The sequence below is a fragment of the Triticum aestivum genome, chromosome 1A, assembly GCF_018294505.1.
Source record: "Triticum aestivum cultivar Chinese Spring chromosome 1A, IWGSC CS RefSeq v2.1, whole genome shotgun sequence".
Taxonomy (NCBI): Eukaryota; Viridiplantae; Streptophyta; class Magnoliopsida; order Poales; family Poaceae; genus Triticum; species Triticum aestivum.
The window spans coordinates 358,046,669-358,056,640 of record NC_057794.1 but is presented as its reverse complement, the minus strand read 5'-3'; positions in this window follow the sequence as shown (position 1 = coordinate 358,056,640).

Sequence of the window (9,972 nt, the reverse complement as noted above, 5' to 3'; positions counted from 1 at the left end):
AATAACAAATCTCAGATGACAACACTTTCTCAAAACAATCATGATATGATATAACAAGATGGTATCTCGCTAGCCCTTTCTGAGACCGCAAAACATAAATGCAGAGCACCTTTAAAGATCAAGGACTGACTAGACATTGTAATTCATGGTAAAAAAGATCCAGTCACAGTCATACTCAATGTAAACTAACAGTAATGGATGCAAATGACAGAGGTGCTCTCCAACTGGTACTTTTTAATAAGAGGATGATGACTCAACATAAAAGTAAATAGATAAGCCCTTCGTAGAGGGAAGCAGGGATTTGTAGATGTGCCAGAGCTTGGTTTTGAAATAGATATGAATAATATTTTGAGTGGTATACTTTCATTGTCAACATAACAACCGAGAGATCTCGATATCTTCCATGCTACACACATTAGAGGCGGTTCCCAAGCAGAATGGTAAAGTTTATACTCCCCCGCCACCAACAAGCATCAATCCATGGATCTCCCAAAACAACGGGTGCCTCCAACTAACAACAATCCTGGGGGAGTTTTATTTGCAATTATTTTGATTTGATTTGAGCATGGGACTGGGCATCCCGGTGACCAGCCATTTTCTCGTGAATGAGGAGCAGAGTCCACTCCTCTTGAGAATAACCCGCCTAGCATGGAGGATACATACATCCCTAGTTGATACATGAGCTATTCGAGCATACAAAACAGAATGTTTATTTGAAGGTTTAGAGTTTGGCACATCCAAATTTACTTGGAACGGCAGGTAGATACCGTGTATAGGTAGGTATGGTGGACTCACATGGAATAACTTTGGGGTTTATGGAATTGGATGCAGAAGCAGTATTCCCGCTTAGTACAAGTTAAGGCTAGAAAAAGACTGGTAAGCGACCAGCTAGAGAGCGACAACGGTCATGAACATGCATTAAAATTAATCAACACCGAAAGCAAGCATGAGTAGGATATAATGCACCATGAACATAAATATGTGGAGGCTATGTTGATTTTGTTTCAACTACATGTGTGAACATGTGCCAAGTCAAGCCACTCGAATCATTCAAAGGAGGATACCACCCTATCATACCACATCACAACCATTTTAATAGCATATTGACACGCAAGGTAAACCATTATAAACTCCTAGCTAATTAAGCTTGGCATAAGCAACTATAATCTCTAATTGTCATTGCAAATATGTTCTTTCATAATAGGCTGAATCAGGAACGATGGACTGATCATATTTACAAAAACAAGAGAGGTCGAGTTCATACCAGCTTTCCTCATCTCAATAAGTTCATCATATAATCATCATTACTGCCTTTCACTTGCACGACCGAATAGTGTGGATAATAATAATAGTGCACGTGCATTGGACTAAGCTGGAATCTGCAAGCATTCAATTCAAGAGAGAAGACAAGGTAATATGGGCTCTTTGTTAGATCAACAATAATGCATATAAGAGCCACTCAAAATTTTCATTGTGGTCTTCTCCTCTCGACCCCCAAGGAAAAAAAAGAAACAAAACTATTTACACGGGAAAGCTCCCAACAAGAAAAACAAGAATGAGAAATCTTTTTGGGTTTTCTTTTTAATTACTACTACTACAGGCATGGAAAGTAAACTAACTAAAATCTACAACTATTTTTTTTGTTTTTCTTAAGGTTTTTCAAACACACAAGAAGAAAGCTTGAAAAGAAAATAAACTAGCATGGATGACACAATGAAAAAGTATGAGCACCGACAACTGGCATGAGTGTGTGAACATAAATGTAATGAAGGTGAGAAATACGTACTCCCCCAAGCTTAGGATTTTGGCCTAAGTTGGTCTATGCCCATGGATCAAAGTGGCCCTCTCCGGTGTAAGGAGGAGTGTCCTCTGGGTGCCACTGGTTGGCAATCTCCTCAGGATTCCATTGATAAACTGACTGTCGATAAGGGTCCTGGGGTGGTTCCGGCTCAGGCTCTGGAGCTGGTGTCACACTCCAGTATGCATAAACGTCCTCCGGTAAAACAAGGTACTTGCCTGAAAATATGTTAAACAAAGAGGGAGCAGGCAAGGTAATAGTCTCAAAGTTATTCTTACCAAAAATCAGTCTATAGTTAAGCATCTTCTTCTTATTCTTAACAATAAAATCATGTGCTACCATGCTCCTATAATATAGAAAAATATTAGGCATCAACTTTTCCTCTTTCTCATAATGCCTGATAGGTATGTTATAGTGTGCAGCTAGGTGCGAGGCAAAAATGCCTCCAAGGACGGGGCCCTTAGTATGGTTCAGATTTAAACGTTTAGCAACAATAGCGCCTAAACTGAAAGTAGTATCTTGGAATAAGGCATGGTGCAAAATAACAATATCAGGAGCACTAAGGTTCCAACAGTTCCCGCGACCAATTAAGCATCTACTAGCAAATATTGCAAAGTAACGTAGAACAGGAAAATGTATGCTAGTGATTTTTTTGGGAGGAAGAAGGAGTGTGTGGTGGCTGGAATAAGTGGAGGGGACCCACGCGGGGTCCACGAGGCAGGGGCGCGCCCTCCACCCTCGTGGGCACATGGCTACTCCCCCTGGTGTGTTTTCAGTGCCAGATATTCTAAAATATTCTAGAAAAAATCATATTTAAATTTCAGGGCATTTGGAGAACTTTTATTTGCGGGGTATGTTTTATTGCATGGATAATTCAAAAAACAGATAGAAAATACTATTTTGCTTTATTTAATATAAATAACATAAGGTAAAAAGAGGGTACAGAGAGTTGTGTTTTCTAAATTCATCCATCTCATGCTCATTAAAAGGAATCCACTAACAAGGTTGATCAGGTCTTGTTAACAAACTCATTTCGAATAACATGAAACCAGAGAATTTTTGAATAACACTAGGTTACCTCAACGCGGATATGCACATCCCCAACAATAAGAATATCATATTTCTTCTTGACAGTAGGAGGAGGAAATTCGAAACCTCCAATTGTGATTGTTGAAATTTTTCCAATAGAATTGATATTGTGGACTTGAGGTTGTTTCCTCGGAAAGTGTACCGTATGCTCATTACCATTAACATGAAAAGTGACATTACCTTTGGTGCAATCAATAACAGCCCCTGCAGTATTCAAAAAGGGTCTTCCAAGAATAATAGACATGCTATTGTCCTCGGGAATATCAAGAATAACAAAGTCCATTAAAATAGTAACGTTTGCAACCATAATAGGCACATCCTCACAAATACCGACGGGTATAGCAGTTGATTTGTCAGCCATTTGCAAAGATATTTCAGTAGGTGTCAACTTATTCAAATCAAGTCTACGATATAAAGAGAGAGACATAACACTATCACCGGCTCCAAGATCACATAAAGCAGTTTTAACATAGTTTCTTTTAATGGACCATGGTATAGTTGGTACTCCTGGATCTCCAAGTTTCTTTGGTATTCCACCCATAAAAGTATAATTAGCAAGCATGGTGGAAATTTCAGCTTCCGGTATCTTTCTTTTATTAGTAACAATTTCCTTCATGCACTTAGCATAAGGGTTCATTTTAAGCATATCAGTCAAACACATACGCAAAAAGATAGGTCTAATCATTTCAGCAAAGCGCTGAAAATCCTCATCATCCTTTTTCTTGGATGGTTTAGGAGGAAAAGGCATGGGTTTCTGAACCCATGGTTCTCTTTCTTTACCGTGCTTCCTAGCAACAAAGTCTCTCTTATCATAACGTTGATTCTTTGATTGTGGGTTATCAAGATCAACAGCAGGTTCAATCTCTACATCAATATCATTGCTAGGTTGAGCATCAACATGAACATCATCATTAACATTATCACTAGGTTCATGTTTGAAAAGATCTAGATGACGACTAGAGGGGGGGGTGAATAGGCGTTTTATTTTTTTTACGGATTTGGCTTTATCCTAATGCGGAATTAAACTAACGGATACTTTTCATGCACAAATCCTAAATATGTTAGGCTCAATTAAGTGCACCAACGACCTATGCTAAATAAGATAGGCACTAAAGGAAACTAGAAAGCACAAACTATATCACAAGAGAAGGAAATGTAGGAACTACTAAGCAATTCAACTAGCACAAGATATATCAATAATTCAATATGAGCAAGTATGAATTGCAGAAAGTAAAGGGTGTGGGTATGAGATAACCACAAGTGAGTCGGAGACGCGGATTTATCCCGAAGTTCACACTCGTGAGAGTGTCCGTTAGAGCGGTGCCAAAGCCAAAGCTCCGGGGCGTCACCAAGTGACTCACCGTATTCTCCCTTCCGAGTCACCCCCAACGGATGAGCCTCGGTTCACTCGGGGTTGGTCTTGAAGGAGACCACCACACCTTTACAAACTTCTCCGGAGCACACCGCAGCCACGGAAGCTTCCGGAGGAACTTGACCACCTAGGCCACTTCAACACCCTTCCCCGGAGCACACCACAAAAGGAAGCTTCCGGGGGAACCTTGGCCACATAGGCCTCTTCACAATCTTCTCAATGTATCACCAAACCGTCTAGGAGGCGAAGCCTCCAAGAGTAATAAACTCACGGGCTCTCACTCGAACAAATCGATGCAGGGAGCTCAAACCAAGGCAACAAATGCAATGCAAGGTCAAGCAACAAATGCTCAACTCACTCTCTCAATCTCGCAAGATGCAACTCAAGAAAGTAGGGGATTGAAGAGAGGGGATGCAATGGAGGAAATCAACAAATGACTCCAAGATCCATCCACAAATCCCCCTTCACTTAGAGGGGAGATAGGGGTTTGGGAGAGGTGGTAAGAGGCTCCAAATGATGTTTAGAATGTGAAATAAACAACCCCCAAACCGGTGGGGAGGAAGGGCTCTTTTATAGCCAACTTCCAAAACTAGCCGTTGGGGCTCCAACGGACACTTCCTGGACACCCCGTGCCCACGGGGTCCCGTGCGCATGATACAAGTCTGTGTGCATGGGGCCCCGTGCCCACGAGGGTTAAAAACCCCGTGTCCACGGGGTACCCAGATCAGCCTGCAGCAGCTCACTAAAACAGTGATAACTTTGGCATACGGACTCCGAATTCGATGATCTTGGGCTCGTTTTGAAGCTATGGAAAAGCCCAAGGTCCTCACATAGAGAACCACCCAAGAACAACAAGAAATAATTATGCAAGTAATACAAAGGTTTGAGCTCTCTACATGCGACATGATCAAGCTACTTGCCCGAGAGTCCCTCTTGATAGTACGGCTATCAAACCTATAATCCGGTCTCCCTCCAAGCACCATGAGACCGGCAAAACTAGGAAAACCTAGCTAAGGTATACCTTTGCCTTGCATATTCAACTTGAGCTTGGTGATGACTCCAATGCTTGTCTCAAGTTGGAATCCCTTTCTTGTCCACAACCACTTGGTGAAGATGCTTGAATTGCTTCCTCATATTGCAATGAGGGAAGCCTTAACTTAAGCCCATCTTCACATGAGCATTATCATGATGTGGACCACAAGCTTCAAAGCATATAACCTCCGGCTTCTCATCTTGTACTTGGACTCCTCGAACTCGATGACCGTCACTACTTGATGTCATCCACACATAGGCTACTTGAGATCTTTCCTTTTGATGCAAGCCCATGAGAAACACCTAACCCACATAGACATAACAAACACATAGCATAGGTTAGGTAACAAAGCACAATTCACAATTACTTACCATACCACTAGATCACTTGATCCCACGTGGTACAATGTTTGCGCTTTGAGAGTTGACCATCTAGATATAATATTCGAGCTTCATCTTGGTCAACCAACATCTTTACTCCAAGATCCATCTTGGTTTCTTGAAAACCACAATGAACTCTTCATTTTCCTTCATTGCTTCAAGACAATATCACCATAGACTCTTTCATGACCATATCAAGTTCCACTATGAATATCATCTTGATCACCACTTTCCCTTCTAAAAAACTCCATCACAATCTCTTGAGAGGCATAATGAATTCTTCACTCTAGTTGCTTGCTTTAAGACTTGATCAACTGAAACCCAACACGTGAGCTCACCATGATCTTGTCTTGAATCATAACTTGAATTATTCTCTTTGATTATTCTCTCAAACTCTTGATCCTTAAAAGTCCTCCATCATAATATCTTGAGAGGCACAATGAATTCTTCACTCTAGTTGCTTGCTTCAAGACTTGACCAACCTAAACCCAACACATGAGCTCACCACGATCTTGTCTTGAAACCATAACTTGAATTCTTCTCTTTGATTATTCTCTCAAGCCCTTGATCCTTAAAAGCCCAAATATGTCAGTCTTAGAGATCCTCCAATGAACTCCACCATGAACATAATTAGATTAGGCATAGAAATCAATCTTGATGGATTCAATAGAAGTACTCGAAGACCAACTTGAAACCTCACTGGATATGGGATCTCGAGAGCCAACACCTAGTCCTCATGATCATGGGGTATCCAGAGAGTTGACACTCGACCCCATGCGCATGGTACAAGCCCGTGTGTAAGGGATATCCAGAGAAGGATACCATGAGGACTTCTTCAGATGCTTTGATGGAAGACTTCACAAAACAACCCAATGAACTTCAAGCATCACTATGGAACATATCTTCATATAAGATTCAATGCACTTTATGCTCCATAGGAATTGTCATTTAACTCCAAAGCATACATCAAACATATCTTCATATATATGGACTTCATCCTTGATTCCATCCAATATCCTTGAGACACCATCTATGGACAAAACCTTCAAATATATCTCATTGAGAAACATTAGTCCATAGAGATGGTCATTTAATTACCAAAACCACACTTAGGGGCTACATGCCCTTTCAATGTTCATTACCAGATTGTGTTTCAGCATCAGAAATAGAAATATCATTGGGATTCTCAGGTGTGTCAATAACAGGTTCACTAGAAGCATGCAAAGTCCTATCATTTTTATTTTTCTTCCTCTTAGAAGGACTAGGTACATCTACATTAGCTCTCTGAGAATCTTGCTCAATTCTCTTAGGGTGGCCTTCAGGGTACAAAGGCTCCTGAGTCATTTTACCACCTCTAGTCATAACTCCAACAGCATTATCATTCTTCTTATTATTTAATTCATTGAGCAAATCATTCTGAGCTTTAAGTACTTGTTCTACTTGAGTGGTAACCATAGAAGCATGTTTACTAATAAGTTTAAGTTCACCTTTAACAGTAGCCATATAATCACCCAAGTGTTCAAGCATATCAGCATTGTGTTTCAATTGTCTACCAACATAAGCATTGAAGTTTTCTTGTTTAACCATAAAGTCATCAAACTCATCCAAGCATAGGCTAGCAAACTTAGTAAATGGGATTTCACATTTATCAAATCTATAGAGATAATTTACCTTTACTACCTGTGTCGGGTTATCAAGACCATGTATTTCTTCAACAGACAGCAAATTAAGACCATGTATTTCTTCAATAGGTGGTAAATTATTAACATCTTCAGTTTTAATACCTTTTTATTTCATAGATTTCTTTGCCTCTTGCATATCTTCAGGACTGAGAAATAGAATACCCCTCTTCTCCGGAGTTGGCTTAGGAGTTGGTTCAGGAAGTGTCCAATTATTTTCATTAGTCAACATATTATTCAATAACAATTCAGCTTGATCAACAGTTCTTTCCCTGAAAACACAACCAGCACAACTATCCAGCTGGTCTCTGGAAGCATCGGTTAGTCCATTATAAAAGATATCAAGTATTTCATTTTTGTTGAGAGGATGATCAGGCAAAGCATTAAGTAATCGGAGAAGCCTCCCCCAAGCTTGTGGGAGACTCTCTTCCTCGATTTGCACAAAATTATATATTTCCCTTAAAGCAGCTTGTTTCTTATGAGCGGGGAAATATTTAGCAGAGAAGTAATAAATCATATCTTGGGGACTACGCACACAACCAGGATCAAGAGAATTAAACCATGTTTTAGCACCACCCTTTAATGAGAACAGAAACAACTTAAGGATACCGTAATAGCGAGTTTTCTCATCATGAGTAAACAGGGTGGCTATATCATTTAATTTAGTAAGATGTGCCACAACAGTTTCAGATTCATAGCCATAGAAAGGATCAGATTCAACCAAAGTAATGAACTCAGGATCGACAGAGAAATCATAGTCCTTATCGGTAATAAAGATAGGTGAAGTAGCAAAAGCAGGGTCATATTTCATTCTAGCATTCAAAGACTTTTCTTTAAGCTTAGCTAATAATTTCTTAAGATCAGATCTATCATTGCAAGCTAAGAAGTCTCTAGTGGTTTCTTCATCCATAGCATAACCCTTAGGAACAACAGGCAATTCATATCTAGGGGGAGAATCTTCATCATCACTTTCATCAATATTATCAGTTTCAATAATTTCATTCTCTCTAGCCCTAGCAAGCTGTTCATCAAGAAATTCACCTAGTGGCACATCATTATCAAGCATAGAAGTAGTTTCATCATAAATATCATGCAAAGCAGAAGTGGCATCATCAATAACATGCGACCTATCGGAATCAATAGCACGTGTAGGTGTCGCAAGTTTACTCAAAACAGAAGGTGAATCAAGTGCAAAGCTAGATGGCAGTTCCTTACCTCCCCTCCTAGTTGAGGGAAAAATCTTGGTTCTTTGATCTTTCAAGTTCTTCATAATGATAACCAGATATAAATACCAAGTGACTCAAAGAATAGAGCTATGCTCCCCAACAACAGCGCCAGAAAATAGTCTTGATAACCCACAAGTATAGGGGATCACAACAATTTTCGAGGGTAGAGTATTCAACCCAAATTTATTGATTCGACACAAGGGGAGCCAAAGAATATTCTCAAGTATTAGCAGCTGAGTTGTCAATTCAACCACACCTGGAAACTTAGTATCTGCAGCAAAGTGTTTAGTAGCAAGGTAATATGATAGTAGTGGTAACGGTAGCAAAAGTAACTGTAGTAGTTTTGGTTTTATAGTGATTGTAACAGTAGCAACGGAAAAGTAAATAAGCGAAGAACAATATATGAAAAGCTCGTAGGCATTGGATCGGTGATGGAGAATTATGTCGGATGCGATCGATCATGCAACAGTTATAACATAGGGTGAACAGAACTAGCTCCAGCTCATCAATGTAATGTAGGCATGTATTCTAAATATAGTCATACGTGCTTATGGAAAAGAACTTGCATGACATCTTTTGTCCTACCCTCCCATGGCAGCGGGGTCCTATAGGAAACTAAGCGATATTAAGGCCTCCTTTTAATAGAGTACCGGACCAAAGAATTAACACATAGTGAATACATGAACTCCTCAAACTACGGTCATCACCGATAATGGTCCCGATTATTCTCACTTCGGGGTTAATGGATCATAACACATAATAGGTGACTATAGACTTGCAAGATAGGATCAAGAACTCACATATATTCATGAAAACATAATAGCTTAAGGTCTGAAATCATGGCACTCGGGCCCTAGTGACAAGCATTAAGCATAGCAAAGTCACAGCAACATCAATCTCAGAACATAGTGGATACTAGGGATCAAACCCTAACGGAACTAACTCGATTACATGATAAATTTCATCCAACCCATCAACATCCAGCAAGCCTACGATGGAATTACTCACGCACAGCGGTGAGCATCATGAAATTGGTGATGGAGGAAGGTTGATGATGACGATGGCGATGGATTCCCCTCTCCGGATCCCCGAACGGACTCCAGATCAGCCCTCCCGAGAGAGTTTAGGGCTTGGCGGCGGCTCCGTATCGTAAAACATGATGAATCCTTCTCTCTGATTTTTTCCCCGAACATGAATATATGGAGTTAGAGTTGAGGTCGGTGGAGCGTCAGGGGGCCCACGAGGCAGGGGCGCGCCTAGGGGGGTAGGCGCGCCCCCCACCCTTGTGGACAGGGTGTGGGCCCCCTGACGTGAATTCTTCTTCCAGTATTTTTTATATATTCCAAAAATAATCTCCGTTGAATTTCATGTCATTCCGAGAACTTTTATTTCTGC